We start from the raw sequence: 21,840 nt of genomic DNA, 5'->3' as shown, positions 1-21,840 counted from the left end.
TCCTCCTCCTCCTTCCACGAGCAGGAAGAAGCCCAATTTAAAGGTCAGAATCTTATCGGCTTTCGCTGCGTGTGTACCAGGAGAACTCCTCTCCAAAGAGAAATGCCACAGCCGCTTGGTGAGCCACGACAGGAGCATCGCTCGCTGAGGAGGTGGAGGCACAGCGCCTCTGGTAAAATGGAAGGGGAGATGCCAAGAGGAGAGAAAAGCCATCTCCAAAATCTCCACACGGTGTGGCCCATGCTGGGTGAAGGACCGGCCCAGCAGCACTCGAACTGCTCTGTAATTCCCCGTCTCGGCAAGGACCAGCCTCACTCTGCTCCGCCAAAGGGGATTTTCAAATCCTCGGCACCGATGTCGTGGAGGCAGCTCTGCAAAATCTCTGCTGGTGGGTGGATGGAAAGGGCACCAGTGGAGATGAGACAGAAAGAAGAGAGGGAGGAATCTTGGAGGAAGACTAACCTTCTTAATAGGTTTCATTGATTTAACCCAAAGAGAGAACAGTAGGGGGAAATTTATGCCATTTAAATGCAAACCGGCAATAAAAATAATCATTAGAGTCATAATCTCAATCTGTTAGCATTTTATGTATAAACGAGCTTAATGGGAAATGTTTTCCATGTAAACTATTTGCATTTACTTAGTAGGAATGAGCCTCTTAAATATAATTCAGTCATTACCACAGACTTTTTAAAGGGGTTGGTTTTGGTCCTAAATACTTTAAAGTGTCTGATGATGTCTCATCTCCAATTGAGCCTGACTTGGAAAAGCTGCCCGTGGTTTGATGCCCATATCCGTGTGGATATTCTTGTTCCCATGATGAAAATACGTGTGGATTTTGATAGCAGTCAGAAAACATCATTCTTCACCCAAAATACACTGAGATTTTGTGACTGACCAAGGGGGCTGTATTTCTTGGTCAGATCTCGGGGACTTATGAGGGGAAAAGTGACTTCAGAGCACATTTCCAAGCCCTTCATTTTCTAGAAGTGAGAAGCATCTGGAAATCTTTCTCCGTTTTCGCTCGTTAAAGACGAGGAAAACGTGGCTGTGCCCTTAGCAGAGCAGCTGCAGGGCTGGCAGCGATGGTGCTGGGCAATGTCTGCCCTACAGCCCGTGGGAGGGGAAATCAGCGGTGTCATGCAGCTCGGAAGAGGCTTTTCTGGCCACTGTCGTGTCCCCAGGATCAGCCCCCGTGGGGACACAGCGCTGCCCACGTGCAGGTGCTCTGGGGAGGTCACCGGCCCTGTGACTCCCATGCCACATGCATCTCAGCCACAAATAAAGCAATAAATACCCTCTTCTGCCTGGGGACACCTTTTAATCTTCTTGCCAGATTTTCATGCGCTTGTCCGGAGTCTCAGCCGGGCCAGGCATGATCTCATTTTGCACCCCACCCACAGCGCACACAAGGCACAAGTTTTATGCCACTTGCTGGAAGGGGCTGGGGCTGCCCTCACGCGCAGCATCCCATCTCTCTGTGACAGCCTACGGCCTGTCCCCCAGGGGAAAGCATCCCATGGAGGTGGCGATGGAGATGCCACCACGGGCTGGCCCAGCAGCCCCAGTCCCCTTGCAGGCCTGCTGGTGGCCAGAAAATTGCAGGCAGTGGGTGCCCAAGGAGTGGTTCTCCAAGCAGCACTGACAGAAGTGAATTCAGCCCCTCGGGTGGCTCCAGCACCGTGTCCCCAGCCTGGAGCACGGATCCAGCCCCCCCGTGCACTGCTCCTGGCCAAGCCTCCAAGAGCATGCAGGACTTCACGCTGTGTGGGTAATTCAGGCTCACAAGGGGGTTATTAAAATCCATTCAGAGCTAATGTCAGGCTTTCCAGTGTTAATGTCAGTGGCTGAGAGGCACTGCAGGAGGGGGGAGAAGGGCTTTTACTTCCCCGCTTTAATTTCCAGGTGGGGTGGGAGATGGGGAGGGCGGTAGGTGGGAGTCACGGTTTAATCCCACCAGTCCAACATCTCCCTTGGTGTTGTATTTGGCAGTGTTTACCCTTCACCGGTGGTTCCAGAGGCACATTAGCTGCCAGCATCCCAGCAGGAGAGTCTGCCTGGTGCTGGGAAGGGGCTGATGGTGCTGCTCTGCGCAAGGCTCCTTCGGGCTGGGCAGGTGGGGCTGGGCAGCACAGTGAGATGTTGCCCATCTGGCACATGTGGGGCTTCAGACCTCTTCCCCCTGCTCCTCGGGGTCAGGTGAGTCCAGGCCAGCCCCCAGATTTTGCAAAAAATCCGGGTAATTTTAGGATGTATGTGTGGTTACCCTCACAGAGGCTCAGATAAGAGTAATCGGAGCTTCGGGCCATAAGCCGATTCCTTGTGAGTCTCAGGAAGGAATTAGCCCTATCTCCTCCACCCCATGCCCCCTCACAGCACTTGCACATCTCATGGGACACACATATCCCGATGCTTGCCTCATCACAAGGTGACAAGTGCCCCATACAGAAGTCCTGTGGGCAGGAGAAGCAGGGTGGGAAGCAGGGGACCCCAGTGCCCTGCCCCTGTCCCTCCATCCCCGAGGCCCCTGCCCTGTTTCTCCCTCGGCTTCAGCCTCTGTTGGCAGCAGGGATTCCTCCACGTTGGCTGAGAAATGTGTTGCAGTCTGCAATGGCTCATCCTGGCTGGAAGCTCTTCCTCTGTGTAAATACCGAGTGTACATCAGCGGCCTCATTTCGTACTACAGAAGTGCATTGGAAGCAGCTGAGCATACTTTGTCTGCGGCGTGGATGGCATAAATGATCCAAATTTAAAGTGTGGTTATGCAGGCTGAAGATTTCATTGAGTTTTTAGGTTAGGTGGCACCGTGACTGCAGTCTGACCTCCCGGCTACTGAATTTTACCTGTGGATTTTAAGCAGGTCTGACTGTTAAGCTCCATCCTTCTGGTGCACAAAATTTGGTCCAGTTGATAAGCAAGAGGAGCGGCTGCTGGAGGCAGATGGATCACAACTCGCCCAAATACTAAGGACCAAAACATTGATGGCATCTCTGAAGGGCAGCAGGTCCTGTCTGGAGAAGCTTCCCCAACCTGGGGTATTTTGCTTTAGTGTGTCTGACTGGTGAGGGTAACAAATGGTTCAGAAGTCAAAGCTGTTACGCAAAAGCAATATTGTCACCACTGTTTTCACCAATAAAAAAAAAAAAATTAAAAATCAGCACTCTTATAGAAAAGCAAAGCCCTAGTGATTGCCTGTGGTCTGCCAGGGGATCACTGAGCTGGGTTAGGATGAGAGGACCCCCAAGGAGAGCTGTGGCACCATCAGCCCCAGGCCCTGGCCATGTCCCTGCCCTGCTGGCCCAGCACCCCTGGGGCACGGTGAGCGGGGATGGGGAGCTGGGAAGGAGCCGCATGTCCCCGCGCCTGGCGCCGTGCACCACGTGGCAGATTCCCAAGCAGCTGGGAGAGGACAATGCTTTCTTTTGCCAGTTTTCTAATTTATCTAATGAGCAAGAAAATAAATCAAGCTGACAGTCACCCAGGTGGTTCTGAGCCTCTGCCGGCTCCTCACGGTCCCCTTGTTCCTCCAGCCCATTTTATAGCAGGGTTACGACCCGAGGATGCGGCAATAACTCCTGCTATAATCTTTTCTTTCCTAACGTCACTTAGCAGATGGAGTCATTTAGAGGTGCTCACGTTTAAATGAGCGGCTTGCCCCGAAAGGGACAGAGCTGGGGCTGCTGGCAAGATTTTCGGGATCGTTAGCCTAGAAAACACTTAGCAGGGGAAGCAGTTGGCAGGCAGATTTCGCGGACATGGCGCCGGCGTCCCCTGCCAGCAAAATTACAAGGCTGAAATCCTGGAGCTGGATGGGGCCAAACTGTTCACAGCAAACAATTTAATTGATGAATGAAGTGGATTGCCCAGGAGATGGTTTTCAGTCATCTGCTCGTTGCGTGAAGCTGCTTGGAGAAGGGTCCGTGACATCGGGTGCCACCAGCTGCCCATGTCAGGCACGGGTTGGCCCCGTCTCCAGACCCCTCCTGGGCACCTGCTCCCCAAATGAGCAGCCCAGAGCCATGAGCACAGCCACCTCTGAGCTTGCCTGCTTCTTCTCACTGAAGGTACTCTGCTTTCCTACAGGTCCTGCTGCTCTTCAGCCTCTGTGGTGAGACCAGTGATGTTCTCGTGCTGAGGATCTCAGCACTGGCTGTTTGAAAGGGAGCCTACTGACGTGCAGCAGAACAGAGCCAGACAAAACAGCAGCACCTACTTGTCTGCTTCTGCAAGAAACTCAGTGGCAGCCTCAGAGGACTCTTGTCTCTATCCCTCTGACCCCCTGGACAATACTGCACAGGCTACCTGCATAGACTCCTTTCATTTGGGCTAATAAAGTAAATTATCTCTCCAGATCTTGTACATTGAGATGAATGCTTGCAACCCTTGAAAATAGCCTATTGCTTGTGAAAAGTCTTCTGAGAAAGGAAGACAAGGGACGATAACTGCCAAGGAAGGGGGGAACACTGCTCATGCTGGCTTGGCAGCATTTGACCAAGGCCTTGCAGAGACTGGGAGAAGAAGGAGGAAGGAGGCAGGGAGCTGAGACCAGTAGCTGCAATCACTGTTCTGCAGGAGCAATATCTCACCGCGTCCACGGAGACCAATCCCTAATTATTCAGCCCAACAGTTTTCAAAACAAACTCTTATTCTGCTGCGCTGTGGCAGGCACAAAGCTTTCTCTGCGAGTCCCATTTTATGTCTTTGGTAGCTCAGCGCTGGATGGTATAACACTCAATTGTGAAAACTCTGCAGGAGCCTTTGATGCAAACGCGGCTTATCAGCTCAAATAACACAACTGTCTTTTATCCTTTGTGTCCCAAGCCTGCTGTTTTGGCACTCATATTTGTAATTCATTGCCTGGCTCTGGGTCTGGCTCCAGCAGGACGCGCGCTGCTGTCTGTCTGTCTGCATCGCTGGGATTTTTGTGGCTGCCCGGAAGGACCTGAGCACCTAAGCTCTGCTTATCTTTGGTGATGCTTAGGCTCCTAATTGGCTAAAAGTCATTGCTGAAAGTGGGTCTTAGGAGCTGTAGACTTGCAGGTGCTTTCAAATGACTGTCCCCAGGCCAGCCTGTTCATCTGTCCTGCCCTCGCAGCAGTAACTGCATCCTCGCCAGCCCATCTGGCCCTCAGAGGTGCCCATGAACCTCCAGCACAACCCTTCCTCCCCTCCACGCTGGCTCGAGCCCGTGGACCTGCACGCCTTTCGCTGGCACTACCTTTTCTTCAAAAAAGGACAAATAAGGTAGAAGAAGAAAAGGTGAAAACACGATAATAGCTGTGGAAAAAGGCAGCTGCTATAGACTTGACAATGCTGGAAATGGAGGCTCAGAGAAAAGTTTTTCTCCTGAAATTATTCTTTTCAATCTCAACAGCACACTGAAGAGAAGTTTAAGCACACTTTTTAACACCTTTTGTACTCAAATTCCAAATTCACCTGTCTACCCAAGCAATAACAGAAATAATCTTTTTTTATCCAGCTGCACATTTTTCTGTAGAAATTTGTTTCCATTAAACTATTCCCTTTTGTCCTCTTAAAAAGCATATTTTAAATAATAACAGTGCAAAAAAAAAATTATACACTATCCAAAAACTCAACCCTGTCGACTGTGCACTTTTATACAAAAGTTATCTCTTTCTTTCGACGGATTGATGAAAACCCTTTTCATAATGTCAAGGTAGAGATGAGAAAGAGGGAGAAAATTTCTCAGTGCCCAGCACAGATAGTCATTTCAACAGGAAACACATGGCAAACTCTGGGCTTAGAAAACTAAATTACAGCACCAACGTGAACCTGATGTTCTTTTTCTGCTTTGTAAAACACAATTTTGTACAAGTTGGGGTGGAGGTACACATTGCACTTCTCATCTGGGGGAAAAAAAATGCCATATTCCTCACATCTTAACAGGAAAATGTGAATTTAAGCTTAAAAATAGTGTTATATTTATATAAATATACATTTACATATATAGCCATGATAACTTCCACTGCCACCTCTCTTTCAGGAGCGCAGCAGCCACAGTTCATCCCTTTGGGTTCATTAGGGCTGTGAGAAGCAATGTGAGCAGCACAACCCTGGATTGCTGCCCGTGTCTGCACCAGCTCCTTTGGGAAACAAATGCTGCGAGGGTCCCCTTCTTGCTTGGTTCCTGGGGAGGATTTCCAGGCACTTGAACCCTTCCCAGAGGGATGTGCCCCATCTGCACAACCCCCACCACTCTCTCCCATGCCCAAATGTCTCACACCAGCCTATTTTTCTCCCTCTGGAGATGCAATTGGAAAGCTCGCCCCTTACCTTTGTGCCCAGGCGTCACTGCTGGCTCCTGCTGAAGTCATGAACGTCTCCTAGCTGTTGTCTGTCGGGGCTGGAGGCACACTGGGCACAGCATCGGGGTCCTGCAAGACGGTCACCACACCCAGCACGTGAACTGCAAGGAAAGAAATGAAAACATAAGAGAGAGCTTCTTCAGGGGTATAAAAGCGTTGGTTACATGAAGCTGTCCCAGGAACAGCACAGCTACAGTCAGAGACACAGGGACCAGACGTGTACGGGAGGAGGAACAAGGAGAGGTACCACAGTGAGATCAGCTGCTCAGCTCAGAACTCAAAGAGTTCTCACCAGCAGAGCAGGGACTGTAAGAAATGTTGGAAGGCGACCTGGGACTGAAGTAAGAAGAGTGGGACAAATGCCAGATGGGGACTGAAAGGGGTGGGAGAGGATGGATAGCTCTGGGATGCACAGGGAGATGGCATGGACAGGTATTAGGGCAGAGCCCCTGGAGGAGTGAGGAGCCACCAGCAGCACCAGCCATCCAGCACAGACAGATTTTAATAAGCTTAGTCATCCTTTCACATGGGGATCAGTCTCATTATCACATTTTTAAGTCTTAATTGTGTTTTTATTGTCCTCAGTGCTCACTTCTAACCTCCTCTCTGTTCCTCTTTTAGTTTTGGATACCTGGCTGGCCAGGGCTCTCTGTCCTCACTGCTGCTGTCAAGCTCCTGCCCACCTGTGACACGAGACAACCAGCACAGCAAGAAGTGACACTGACCATAACAGTCCTCATCTCCATGATACTCGGCGTCTTGTTTTATTATCATCAACATAATAACAATAAGAGCAATATTAGCAACAAGCATTTTATTATTCCTCCTGTTATTATTATTTGGACATGACCTAAGAAGTATTTCAGAAAGACAGCTCAAACTCAGCGCAAGATCCAGGCAAACAGGGCAGTTAATTAAACATCAGACTGATGGACAGAGCCTAGAAGACCATCAGAGCTGGACAACCTTTGACAAGTTGGTTGAGAGATGGATGGGTCTGGGACAAATCCCAGACCTCTCCCCCAGCAGAGGCAGAGCCCTGCTACCTACACGGATCTTTAAACTCAGCATTGCTCCCTGCTCTGTCAAAGTTTTCCTGGAGAAAGCTGCCTTCCAAGCTGCACTACTGATCGTCATCTTATTTGGTGACTTTTTATTACCTCCAAATGATGCAGAGAAAATAAAGAGCCCCACTGAAAAGCATGACAATATTTTTTTAACCAGCATGCGTGTAAACTCACAGCAGGCAGGATTTTTTTTTTCCAAAAGATTTCTTCTCCTTTTTCCGAACCAGACATTTGCAAGAGAGGCAGGCAGAGGATAGCGAGTGGGGAGAGAGAATGGCAGCCGGAGGGCATTGCAAAACTCCAAGAATAAATATTACAGAAGGAAAGCAAGCCCGTGACAGATACCAGGCAATCCGTAAGTCATCTGGAGAGTGGAAAACATAATAGACTAATCAATCAGGTAGACAAAGGGTGAGAAGTGTCACAGAGAGGCAATAGGTAGTTGGAGGTCAGTTATGAAATATAATCTCTAAATTGGAGAGAGAAGGACAGTAGCACAAGAACAATGACAGGTATTTGAATGCAGGTAGGCGAACGCTGGATTGATTTCCAGGAGAGCGAATGTCAGATGAGAATACTGTGGCGGTAAGAACAAACAACCTTGCATTTCTGAGATGGGGATATATTCCATACAGTGAGAGGCAGAGCTGCTGAGACTTGAAAGTGTAGCTCCATTTTGGAAAATGCTATTAGAAAGACAGATGGTGGGATTCCCTGTTGCTTGTTCCTCTGGGTTTTTGGGCAAATTTTGTCAGGTCAGAAAGAAAAGAAGTGATGCTTTTCCTAAGCATAAGTCCTGCAAATACCACCTGGGATCTGGAAGTCAAGCCAGATACCTTCTAGCTTGTGCTTTCTCATCAGTGATCCTGGCATGAGTAATCTCTAATCTAGTTAGCTAAGATGCAGGGAAGCTGCACGCTACTATGCAAGAGAGATGGGGATTCTGCAGGTGAATTTAATTATTTCTTCTGCGAAGAAAGTGGGAGTTAATAAAGCACAACTCACTCTCCATTAGCTGCATAGAGACAACAAGAGCTCAGGCAGCATCATTCACTCTGCCTGCTAAGCTGAGCTGGTAGATTCCCATTACACCCAGCAAAAGCTTGACTTAGCATGAAGTCATTTCTACCGACACTTCTCTGACCTTAACTGTGTACTACAAAGGTGTCACACAGTCCTTCTAACAACAGCTAGACCCAAGCAATTAGAGCTGAATGAACAATTCATAATGAATAATCTCTTTGGCAAACTCCACCTCATTTTAGGCTCACGAAAAGTTCACACACACATTGCAAAGTTCTCACATTTGTTTGTTAATGGAAATAACTTGCCATTTTTTCCCCTGAGCAAACAGCACCGTAGCAGCCCATCGAAAACAATCTGTATTCAGCACGCAGGCTGTGCTCACAGGCTGTGCCAGCCACGTGGCGCTGTTCAGCTCCCACGCTGGGTGAAGGACCCGAGTGGCTCCCAGAACTGCACATCAGGACTGCTGTTTCTTTCATCTGAAATTTCCTTTTTGCCAAATCTGTCAGCGTTAGCACATGGCCACGGGACTGAGTATCAGCCAGGGGCATGGGTGAGATGGGAACAGAGCCACCAACCACAGCCTGAAGAGCTGAGCTGGTTCCACACGTGGAGCATCCTCATCCAGCCTGGGCAGGTGGAATGGCCCCACTGGGCTCTCTGCCCTTTAAATGTCAGTGAGGGCATTTACATGTGAAATACCACCCTGAGGCTATTTGGTTGTGCTTCCTCTACAGCTGGTGGAGAGTGCTGGGTATCTCCAGCAGCCCCTGGAGTAGTGGACACCAAGGAGATGGAGAACCTGGAGAACTTAGGCTGGAGAACCTGGCTGATTCCCTTAAACTGGGTGCTTAGCTGTCTGTGCCCACCACGGGCTGGGCCAGATCCTGATGAGAAAGGGGCAATGGTTGGCAGCTGAGGAGATGACAACTCGCCCCGGCTGGCAGTGAAGCCGAGAACAACGTGTGCTCCAACAGACTGAGACGTGCAGGGAGATAAGAGAGCACGGGGCAATAAATCAGGTTTTCAAAGCAGAGCATATTAGGAGATCAATGGGACAGATATCAGACTGAAGGAGCAAGCTCCAAAGAGATGGGAGCAATTCTGTTCCTCCTCCTTCCCCCTGTTGCTAAGGAATTTTTTTTTTCCATTTAATAACATCCTCATTGTTTTTAAATGAGCAGCAAAGCCAGTGGATTCCACGTGGCATTAGCAATGTGTTTGTGAAAGGGAAAGCAACTGGCTCCTAGCAGGATTTGATAAAAGCCTCTCCAAGCTCCGAGTGATTTACAGCTCGGGAAAACAAACACGGACTGATACAAATGCGGAGAGAGGCACCGACGGCACCAACATCCAGGTACACTCAATTACCAATTCATCAGCCCAAGTGAACTTGAAGGGCTTTTCAAACTCTACACGGCTCTAAATTAAAGGAAATCTTTAGACAGATAGCATTCTGCGATAGCGGGAGAGGCAGACTCATTTGCTGAGCTTCTGCTGGGGAGAAGGACCGCAGGCGAGGGGCAGCCGGCAGCTCCTGCTCCTCGCATCGCACCCGCACGCACACCTCCCTTCCCGTTCACCCCACCATGCCCCGGACCCCCAACAGTCTTTTTTTCTTGCTTCTCCTTGAAATCCTGCTTTTGCTTGCCCTGGAGGTATTTATGGCAAAGCTGTGAAAAGAACCGATTTTTTGGATCATTGGCTGGAATGAAAAAATTGGAGAGAAAAAAAATCACTATACAGTGACCCCAAATTAAAATTGCCCAGGTTCTCTGTGGCAAATATATATATATATGGTCAACCAATTGTTTAATTCAATATGAAACCAACTCATGGGAAATGCTTCATTTTCCCTCCATCCCCTGCCTAGAAATCCATTTCTTTCACAAGAAGAGATGATTTACAGCTTCCCAGCTCCACGCTCCAGCAACACTGACACTAACAGGGCGTTTGATATCTCTCCCTGCTGCATGAAGCCCCCTCGGCAGTGGGTTTCAGTGCTATTGTAATAAAAACTCAGAGGCAGCTGGGGGTAGCGACAGCGTCATAGGAACAGAGAGATCCCGGCTGCTGCGAGGCTGTGGGAAGCTCTTTGTTAATTGTTCATGCAGAAACTGTTTTCATTTTGGTGCCTAATTGATATCTCGGGGAAACGACGTCTTCCAAAAAGGCAGCACATCCTCCCTGGCTGTGCCCAGGTGAGGGTCCCCATGCCCCGTGCTGCCTGTGCTGAGAGGCATCTTGATGTCCCCAGAGCAGCCCTGCTGTCCCCGTCCCCTGCCCCATGTCCTCATGCTGCAAGACAGGAGAGCTGATCCAGGGCAGGAGAGGATGGCAGGGTGGGTGCTGAGCTTGGCTGCCTCTCAAACCTTAAACCTCTTGGTGGTGTTGCCAGACAGCAAGGAGGAAATCTGCTTCTCCTTCTTCCCTCGACTTCTGCTTCCTCATCACCCCTTGAAAGCTTTCCCCATAGAGGCAATCTCCCTGAGAGCTGCATTTCAAACACAAAGCCAAAAGCCCCTTAGCAAGGCTCTGTGTTCCTCCAGGACCTCATCTCGTCCTTCACCCCCCTCTTTTTGCTAGCAGGAGCATGGGCAGGACCCATGGGGAGAATCTGGAACCACGAGATGCCCGTTCACCCACCCTCAGGTCTGGGTAGGGGTGACCCACATCCCCATGGGAGCTGCCAGCACCATCCCGCCTCCCTCCTGATGGAGCATCCCACTGGGTATCCGTCCCCTTCCCTCCTCTTTCCTTAGGAATCCTCCAAAGACAACAGCCATCGCTCACACACGCGGCTCCACGGCTGGCTCTGGACTATTTAAAAGCACAGCAGGCATTTTAATTATTCACATCAAGCACGCCTTGCTTGCTAACCACCCTCTGAAGCTGTCCTAGCCGGCGTGGGGGTGGAGAAGAGCCATGCCAGGCAGCCTCCCGTGGCCCAGGCCTGGGGAAAGCTTGAGTCTGCAAAACAGCTGTGACCGGGTGTTGTCACCTGAGGTGACAACGGAGGTGGCACGGGGACACTTGGGTGAGGAGCACCCTGGCAGATCTGCCTGGTCCCACATCCCTCGTGTGGCTGCTGTTACAGCATCTCTGGTGCTCTGGACCCGGAGCATCCGCTGAAGGTTTGCCAGTGCTGTGAGCTGCTCTGCCCCATGCTGGTAGATTGGCTCTTGTAATATTTTAAGGGCACTGGAATTACCAAGATGCAAGGAAATAGATTGGTACTTATAGAGCACAGCTGGGTGGCTTCAGACGAAGACAATAGCGGGGATGGCATGCTTCCTTGCTGCCTTGAGCTGCTCCCAGGGTTATGTGCAAAGAGCTGCTCTGGAAATCAAGCCCTCGCCACCCTGCAGCAGCATCTCTACCTGCTTCTTCCTTCCTGGCACCATCAACAATATTTGCTGCGACAGCATCTGCTCTGATGCACTTCTGACCCACAGACTGCAGGGGGCCAATCCTTCCCTGGGACCTGGTGCCAGGGCCTTAAGGCAGAACATGCTCGTTTTTTGCAAGGGGAAATAGCTGCAGGAAGAAGAAGGACGTCCCACCGACATGGCTGGAAGAAGACAGCTGGTTGCTCCTTTCACTTGGAGGTCACTCTCATTTATTTCTCTTATTTCTGACAATTATTAAATAGCTCTTTTGCCTTGCCTTTGCTCACCATCGCCTTGATATATATTTGGAGGACTTCCAAGAATATTATTGACCTGCCTTCCCCCACCTACGTGTGAGCAAGAGCCTCACCATGGGGAGCACCGAGCTTCAGGATCCTTCTCCAGCGGTAACATCCCCTGGGCAGGGCCTGCTGCTGGGGCAAAGCTCCACTAAAGCACGTTCCCTCAGCCGCAAAGCTGGGGTCTTTGAGCCTCCTGGACTGTTGGAGCCAGCCCCTTTCTTTTTAACCTATGTGGTTTTCAATGCTAATTTCCAGCACATGCCCAATTCGAAGCTCTAATAATGAACAACTGCTTTCTTCCCTTCCTTCTGATTTCATATTCATGAGTCAGGCTTTCCTGGCACTAAACGTAAATGCTAAACGGAAATCGCTGCACAGTGACATGTCTGTGTAGCTTCACTGTCCATTTATTTGCCTTTTCAAAGAGCCGCTGTGTTAAGCAAACATCTCTGCCTGGATCCTATCTGGGGGAGTTTGTCTGGTACGGCATGGTGCCTGCCGGGGTGGGGGAAGCGACTCCGTGTGATGGTGTCTCATAGCTCTGTTTTTGCTTCAGGGTATTTCTTGTACAATAGTTCAAGCTCAGTGAATACCTCAACCTTTTCTTGAATATTTGCTCGAATCTTGGCAGTCTGCGCTCAGAGCTGACACAGCGAGGGCTGAAGCAGGGACCTCCCAGAGTGAACGGCATCCATCGCTTCGGCTCGGACGGCACCGCGTGATCCCGCAGGCAGCAGTGGGCAGATGTCTTGGCAGGGGAGGCCAAGAGACACCTGTAACATCACTGGGCAAATTATTTTTTCTGGCAAGTAGAAAATTCACATACTCATGCCAAAAAAAAAATAATCCTTTTCAGGACTCAACTTACTGCCTGCCCCCCAAAGAGGGGGACAGAAGGAATCACAAAAAAGGGCATGTTTTTTGTTAACCATAATAGTGAAACCATATCAATGTTTACCTTGCAAGACTATGTTTTCATGTTCAATTGAATCTTTAAAACAGGCAATAGCAAACAGAAATGGCAGCTCTGTGCTTGTCCAGTGTGAGAGGCTGTGCCTCCTCTCACCTGCCTCTACCGCAGCCTCCTCAGGGGTCTGTGGATGCTCTGCTCTGCCTCATGCTCTTCTTGCTTTTTCCCTTTCCTTCTGCGATTATCCCTTGACTTTCCCTGTCTGACTTTCCCCAAATGCTTTTAAAAAAAATGAGTGCAAAGGGAGGCAAAAATGAGGAAATATGACATCGGAAGTGAGGATGAGAGATGGACTTTGGACCATGAGAAATGAACTCACAAATGGGAGCTTTGCAACTGACCAGCTGAAGAGTTGTCCTCCTGCTCATGGAGGACATGCTGTGTGGCATGTATTCAATCAAAGTAACCAATGGGGACCACATTCTGAATATTATCTACGTGGAACAGGCTCCTTGTGAGGAAATTATGCAGCAATATTTAATGATGGCAATGATTCAGCAAGTAATAGGAAGAAATAGTCCTTAAACCATCATCAACTTCCCATGGACAATTCCCAGATGGGACTGAGGGTGAAAACCCTTTCATTAAAAAGCTATTCAGTTATGGTAAAACTGCCATATGTGTCTCACTGAGACAGAAGAAGTCTGATTGTCAAAAGTGACTTCATCTTGAAAGCTGCAGGGAAATCGGAAAGCTGCTTCGCATTTCAACGGGGGTTTTGAAATCTGTCTTTAGGGACCTGAAAGCATAGCTAGATCTCACACAGCTGAAGGTGTCTTGCAGCTGGATGTCTAGGTTAAGGTAATTGTCTAGACTTCTTTTATCATCAGTGAACAGAGAGGCACACCAACCCCCAGAGAGTGATTCATTCTTCCTGTCTTAGACATCTATTTTTGGATGGGATGAATTACATTCTGGAGGTGTTGAACTTTCTCTACCACTATGGAGGAGTCTAGATGATGAACTTAGCCTAGACACTTAACCTTTGGGTTACTATATTAGGCAGTGCTTGACTGGTGAGAGCAACCCAAGTTGTGGCAGTGTGCTGTCACGGCAATGGTAGGTTGGGAGCACTTGGCCAGTGCCTACAGGGAGAGGATTCGAGAGAAGCAGAGCTCTCTGCAGGCAGGAGATGGACAAGCAGAAATCCCCCGTCCTCCTGATGGGCACACACTGTGGTGATCTTAATATTTAACTGAGACCTGGAGATGCTCTGGTGCCAGACCATCTCATCTAAATCATTTATGTCGTATAAAAGTTACAGATCAGATCCGATCCTTTCCAAAGCATCACCTGCAAGTTGTAATTTTTCAGTCCTGGGAGGAAAGTAAGGACTGGGCTACTTCTGAGTGTAGCCTTTCAAAAAGGTCAAGCCTTTTACTGAGTTTGGGCTTTCCTGAGATTAGCACTCCCAAATATCCAAAAATCAACAAGTTCTGAAAAATCAGATGTATTCTTGTACCCATCTTCCCAGTTTCAAGTAGCCATGTCTTGCAATTTTAAGGGTTTGGTTACCACCTTGAGAGCTATTTTGTACAGAAATGTCTCCATTCTCAGCTTTGCTCTAGGCTGGGATCAATGATAATAACCTACAAAGGAGAAGGAGCTATGTGGGTGAGGTGGACACAGTATAACCACTGTGGTTGAAAGACTCCTTTTAAAACATCAAAACAGAATGTGGAAACAAGACTGGTGTTAGCTGCTAGCTGTCCAATTCCTATTGCTAATCCAACTCTAAAAGTAATCCCACTATCCTCAAGAGGGCTTCTCACTATGAATCTTCCAGAAACCAATGAGATTATTATTGCCATGACTGTAGTGGCTGCCAATTTCAGTCCTTTCGGAAAGGATCTACACACCTCTCAGAGCCATCGTGCCAAACTCCTCCAGCTTCCATTGCTGCAGTATAGCACGGGCAGGCTATCTGAGCAAAGCCCAGAACTGCACAGGACTGCAGGAACCCCATAGGAAAACCAGACATTGCCACTTCAAAGATCAACATGAGAAAATGAAATAGAAATAGGGGAATAAATGGATGGAGGGGTTACTAGAGGAAGGCCAGACTGCCATTCATAAATAGCTTTCTAAAGGAAATGCTTGCAGGTGGTTCTGAAGAAGCAGTTAATCTATGAGAAGCATGTCAGAGCCCTTCTCCGAGTCCAACAAACACACAAGAAGAGTGCAAATAAAATTCAAGAAGCTAAAGACAGAGGTGGAGTGGGTTTTTTTCACTATAAAGAGTAGTGGGTTTGATTCACAAGGGGAAAAATTTATGCTCTTTCCTTGGTTGTACTACTGCCAGAGAGAATGCCAGAGAATGCAGCTGCTGACAAAGAGCTGGCAGCTGGAAGCCCAGGGGTCCCTTAGGAGCCAGGGAAACAGCTCGGGGACTTCGGTTCTCTACACCAATTGGCTTGCACCAGTCCGATGAAACAGTGCTTTTCCCTGTCTTATCTGGAAAATCAAGATGGATCATGATTATTTAAGGGGCTGTTCATGGTGCTCGTGGGAATGTGTTCAAGAGAGGGCTGAGCAAGACTTTGGCTCATTGTCTGGCAGTAAAAGTAACATAGATGTGTGGGACTGTGCAGCTATCTATCTAGATACACACACGTGCACGACACACACACTTCTTACAGCCTAGTGATATAAATTAGATTCCTGTAAGTGGAACAGATTTACTTAAAGACAGCCCAGGAGGACGGATTCAGTGCTGATGGCTTGGTTTCTCCTTTTCAGCTTGGTTTCTCTTTTTCTGCCTGCTTCAGCCATTGAGTGACCTGGGACAAGTTTCTACAGCTGCGCCTCAATTTCCCCATATTTAAAAACAGGATAATGTTACTGTGAAGTGTTGGACATCTCCTAAGGAAAGACACCACATGAGAGATTTTTCTATTTTAAATCCTGAAAAGTGCTAGCCAAATGCTAGTTCTTAAATACAGCTGGTGAATATATAAGAAATCGATTTATGCAGAAGACTACATCATTTAAGTGAAAAGTCAATAATCATCTTACATACCAGCATTTAAATATTTGATCGAAAACATTCAGATAACAGAATATTTTTGGTTCAGATTGTTCTCTGGAAAGCAGGGAAAACACAGCATTAGACTCAGTATTAAATACTACGTTGACAGAGAACACAAATGTCAGTATGACCATCTTAGAAAGGATATTTTAGAATATGTAAAATTAAATGACTCAGGATTACTCATGATGTTATCTTACAAGAAGCAGTGAAAGCTCTTATTTCATGAAAATTCTTGGAATTGCTAACAATGTAAAGAAAATATAGCTACAAAAAACTTCCTCCCTTGATAAAGAAATACAAAGCCTTCAAGCTCTAAAGAAGAACACTGTAAACCACAAGCAAGAAAGAATACTAAAAAGTCTAACAGAAATCTCAATACATAATCAAGGGAAAAGGAAAAATCACAAATAAAAATGGCCAACTGAGATTTCCATGAAAGGGGCAGTAAGATAAAAGAATTTCATATGCCTTCTTACAAGGGAGCTTATATATATGAACAAAAATATGGAAATTTTTCAGAACAGACGCAAAACTATTTAAATAAGAGTATGCAACTCAGTCAGGGAAAAGACAAAAAAAAAAAAAAAAGCCGCAACATTATGCTATCAAACCAATGCTCAAAGGGCTAAAAGTTTTTTTAACTCCTGGCAAGGCTTGTGACCAGTTGGCTTTGCAGTCAGGCAGTGCTAGGATACTTTCCCAGCAGAAAGTCACATCTGAACAAAACTACAATTTCTCCTGACACAAATTAGTACTGTCAAAATCACATATAAAAATAATAATATTAAAAGAAATATTTGAATAAATCAAACTTTTCATTTCGAGACTTCTGGGAGTTTTTCATTTCTATTTTTAACACAAAATTAAATCTTCAAACATTCATATCTAAGCGACATTGAAATTAATGTGAAATATGCTTTCAAATTAACTTAATATCATTCTACTCAGAATGCAAACAAATGACAAAATCTTATCGTTTCCTGTAAGCTACAAATTCTTATATTATTCCGTTGCTAAATTTTTAGGCAGGTATCCATTTGAGAATTTGTACCAAAACATAAGAAAAAGGTAGACTCTTGAAAACTGTGTGCTATGTTATCATTAATTTGAAATGAAACAAAGGGAAACCTACCAGCAAACATGCCTTCAACCCACAGAACCAGACCAAGATATTAGCACCAGGAATGTCATCTGTTAAACACCCTCAATGCACAGTGAACTGCATCCACTCAACCTAAGTTTAGAAAGAGGGATCTAAAAATATTTTGGGGTACAGTAAAAGCATCTGACAGTGTAGAGTGGCCATTCCTTGTGAACATTCCCTTTTTTGTCTGGATTTGGCGTATATTTAGAAATGCTATAAATATCTTATATTTAATCAAATAAAATAACGTTTTGATAGATGATTCATTCATTTAATCTCCCCAAAAGGAAGGCTGCAGATAAGGCTGTCTGTTTTCACTGCATCTGTTCATCTGGCAGAACAAAATAATTTAAAAAACCAGCCCTTTCAACCCAGATGCTATATTTCCATATTTCTGCTGCCATCCTGCTTCCAAATATTTCTTTAGATTTACATGAATTAACTAGTGTACAACAGATAACGGGTTCAAAAATAAGTACTCAAAAAAGTAATGACTGCATGTTATGATGACTTGTGAAGCTCAAAACAAAAGCTGTAATCTTCTGTCCATAAAGATAAAAAAACAAACAAACAAGTAAACACTTATGGGAGAGATTTAATTCATTGAAAAGTTTTATCCCACAGGGTGCTTGTTCATAAATTTCACAATTAAACTGCAACTTAGAACAAAGTACGCAGTTTCCAACTAGGTAGATAATGCAACATTTGTATGAACTCATTTATTCCTGATGTCTACTTATTCTGTTAGTTACTTCAACAACTATCCAAGATCTCTTTGACACTATGAAAAATGTTCAAATATAATTATCCTTTATTTTTAATTAATAAAACCTATTATATCAAATATATCACACTTCAAATAAAAGTACTGTCAGAAGAACAATGGATATGTGGGATGGAAGTTAGGTATAATTTGTATCAAATCCAAATGGAGAATCCTTCCATCTCTCTAGGTCTTTTCATGACCAACTGTAAGGAATCTGTCCACCAGAAAAATCTGTCGTATAAGATAACACCAGGCTTGTGCTGACCTATACCAAATGGAGTTAATTATATCAGTGCAAAGTTTGTACAGGTATAGAGCAAGGGAAAATGAACTCTTTTAAAAAAAAAAAAATGGTCACAAGATACAAGATAATACAATTTTCCACAATTATGATCCTCCTATTTTCTCCTAAAGAACTTGATCATCAGGAAAACAGCCTAGAAGAAGACATTACACAAAGTACATAGGATAATCATAATCATTACATGGTGTAGTCAGGGAGTCGGATTTTAACTGTGATCTACTGAGCTGAAAAGACAGGTTTTAACTCTGCAGAAGTTGGATTATAAATTTACAGACTTTTGGAGCGTGGTGACAGGCAGGAGAGCAAAAGAAGAAAATATTTGTCAGTGCATTTAGCATGACTTCTTGACAGCATCGAGCCCTAACTGCTGTCAAGATTTTTATAGACTTAATTTCAAGGAACAGATAATAAAAGGAAAAAAAAAAAAAGAAAAACAATTAAAATGAGTAACAGTGAGAGGGCCCTCTTTGCCTATACCCCTTATTATGTAACTTTGCAACTACAAAATCATATTGTATTGAAATATATCTGAGCAGGGGAAATCCGCTATTATCAGGCAAAAACTATAGGTAAAACCCCTGCAAAGACTGAGTTAAAAAAAATTAACCATCAAGAAAGAAGCAATTGCCTTTGCACTGGCAAAAATGGATTGATAAAATAACTTGATCAAGTAGCTATTGCATGTAATTTGATGGCAAGGCTGTATAAAACTTAATATAGCTTCTATTGTGCCTCTTCCAGATTATGGTCTTGATGTTACTGACTCGTGAGTAGCGCTGGAGAAACTGCAGTGTGGAGAGGAGCTTCCAACATGTAATTTGGTTTTGTCCTAAAATACAGACATATTGTCAGGAAATAGTAACTGTTACCAAAAATACTGCTGGAATGAAAAATATTGTGTTCTCTCCACTGGAAATAATCTTAGGAGAAGAAGATACCAAAATAGCTAGCACTAAAACACAAAGTCCCTGCAAGGAGAACATGCCCCGATTCAGCAGACCAGGTAAATACACAGGAACTCTCCCAGGTGAAATCACGCACACGTGTTAGGGTTTTAAGCACGTGCTTACGCCTCCCTGGAGGCAGCTGGATGCGTGTGGCTTAGTGCCCTGCTGCCTCGGCTGGCACTGGGGATCCTGCCACCTCCCCATGGCACTTCGGAAGCTGTGGCACCAAGCATGGGGCAAAGGGAGACCTGAGAGCAAAATTCATCTGAAAAACAAGCTGAAGAGCTGTAAAACTCAGCAGTGTCTTTTTCCTGCAAATCACAAAATGAGAGAGGAGTGGGAGAATGGAGCATTTAAGATGGGATCGAAGAGACTTGTAGCCTGACAGTTTGCAGAGCTGAGAGCTTGTTGGATGCTTTGATTCTTAGCCTTGTCCCAGTGCCTGCAGGGGGGGACAAATCCCTCTCTGAACCCTCCTAGACATGGAAAACCCAAGTGAGGGGGGCAAAAATTAAGGGAGCAATTCCACTGCAATCCATGGACATGGATTCTAAGTCTGAAGGTCCCAGGCTTTGTGTTTTTCAGACCTCCACTTCCACTGGTAGCCTCTGTGAGCAGGTCACGGATGGAGGCCGGACTGAGGTGTGCGAATCTCCCATACCTGACTGCAGCAACCTGTGACCCTTCCTCACACAGGAGAAGAATTGCTGCCACTGTGAACCTTAGATCCAAGGACAGACTGTTAAATATTTACTTCGGAATCTGAGTTTTCATTTTCAGCTCTTTGATCTTTTCTTTTTTTTCTCCTCATTCCTCATTCTTGAGTATTTAGCTCCATCCCACAGCTCCTGAGTAAATGTGTTAAAAATAAAATAACAACCAGGGGTGGCATTTTCCAAAGCACTCGGCACTGCCTGCCTCGATTCTCTTTGAAGTCAGCAGGAGTTTTATTATCAACTTCTATGGGAGTGGTTAAGCCGATGCTACACATCGTGAACGTGCATATTCATGAAGCAAGCAGCGTTCGTTAATAGGACATGGATTCCAGGGGCTGATAAGACTTTCGTGGGAAAGCTAGTTGAAAAAACAAGCAGCTCCATGAGCACCAGAACTAGGAAGTCCAGCTTTCCTTCAGCTTGATTGACATGGGCACCAGAGCAGGTGTGTGTGCTGATTGAAGTCCTCTGGGTGGGGTGCTGAGATGTGAGCTGTCTCCCGAATGGATTCACCAGCATCCCATAAAGGCTCTGTACAACATGGCAGTTTTTTCCTCAGTAGAAGTAGGGCATCTCTCTTCTACCTCTGCCTGTCTGCTCAAACCTTGAGGGAACTTGCTGTTTGCGAGCCCGCTACCTTCCATCAAATTCGGCTGGAATTGGGCAACGCACTTAAAAGTTGCTAGGGGTGCACACATGTATGCACATACTCCGTGAGCAAAAAATCCACATTTTTGCAGGAAGCCACATTAAGGCCTCTCAGAATCAATCTCAGAAGAAGTAAAGGAGGTGATTTCAGACCAGCTGACCAGCAAAAAGCCTCAGATGGATGAACTGTGATCCTCTGAGAGTCTCAGCTATGGAGAAGGTGCTAAGAGAAGGGCAACCCTTGAGGAGAGAGGATGTAGACAAGAGTGTGGTCCTCGGGAGGACTCAGGAAAATGGCTGCCGAGATAAAAGTACATTCCAGATACAAAACTGATGTATAAAAACATGGCAAATTTGCTCAAAGTAGTCAAAATGTCTAAAAAATGAAGCATTTTATAAGGCACATTTTTTTGGGATGGAGGTGCAGCACTTCTGGAAACCAGGCCATTCGCAAGCGTATTTGGCTGTGCAAAGAAAATGAAGGGAAACAGCAGCAGCGACTGGTCCCCTTGGCATCAGGACTAAAGCAGCCCAAGAGGAAGACAGAGAGTGCTGGATACGGTCCCCAAACTCCTCTCCTATGTGAATCCAGACTCCCAGAAACAAAGCCTGGCAATGAACCTCCCCTGCCAAGAGCAGCCTGCTGCCAGCCCAGGTGCTCCCACGCGCTGTCACTGCCTTTGGCACCGGGGATGTCCACAGAAGAGGATCGATTCTCTCGCCACCCCACAATTTCCACACCGCTGACAACTCAGAAAACAATTCAAGAGGGAATTCAAAGGATCTGTTGAAATTTCAACGAGGAAATCTGAGTGAGCGAGCATATGTAAATAGAAAGAATGAGTAGCACATAATTACATCAAATTGTTACTTAGCAAGGGAAGTAAATAACCCAAAATATGCAGAGCAAAAAATGGCGATGAATTAGAACTAATTACTTAAGGCTAATTAAAATAAGAATGGCTTGAATTGAAATATGTTAATAGCATTGAACCTGCCACCTACGAGGGAATTTAAATAAAAATGATAATGTCGCTTCAACCTTCACCTGATGGGGGTGGGAAGTCGGGATTCAGAGCTCAGTGCTGCTCTGGGGGTATTTATTGACAGCAGCAATGCATTATTTATGATTACTTTTGGATCTGGAATTTTCTGGTGGGTGCAGGTCTCCTGGCCACAGGAAGAAAGAGATTGTCTTGGATAA

The 21,840-nt window shown here is 46.2% G+C and overlaps 1 long non-coding RNA gene across 1 annotated transcript in view; it reads right to left on the bottom strand.

Annotated features, from left to right (window-relative positions):
• Positions 1-281: 281 nt before the first annotated feature.
• LOC121078219 overlaps positions 282-21,840 on the bottom strand; it is a 61,474-nt gene continuing 39,915 nt past the window's right edge. Inside the window, exons 3-4 of the long non-coding RNA XR_005824497.1 lie at positions 6,295-6,427; positions 282-5,218 (exon numbers count right to left, since the gene is read on the bottom strand). This is a non-coding gene — a long non-coding RNA (uncharacterized LOC121078219). The remainder of the gene's footprint in view (positions 5,219-6,294; positions 6,428-21,840) is intronic.

The sequence above is a fragment of the Cygnus olor genome, chromosome 15 (genome assembly GCF_009769625.2).
Source record: "Cygnus olor isolate bCygOlo1 chromosome 15, bCygOlo1.pri.v2, whole genome shotgun sequence".
Taxonomy (NCBI): Eukaryota; Metazoa; Chordata; class Aves; order Anseriformes; family Anatidae; genus Cygnus; species Cygnus olor.
The sequence above is the reverse complement of the archived record's forward strand: the minus strand, read 5'-3'. Positions and strand labels throughout refer to the sequence as shown.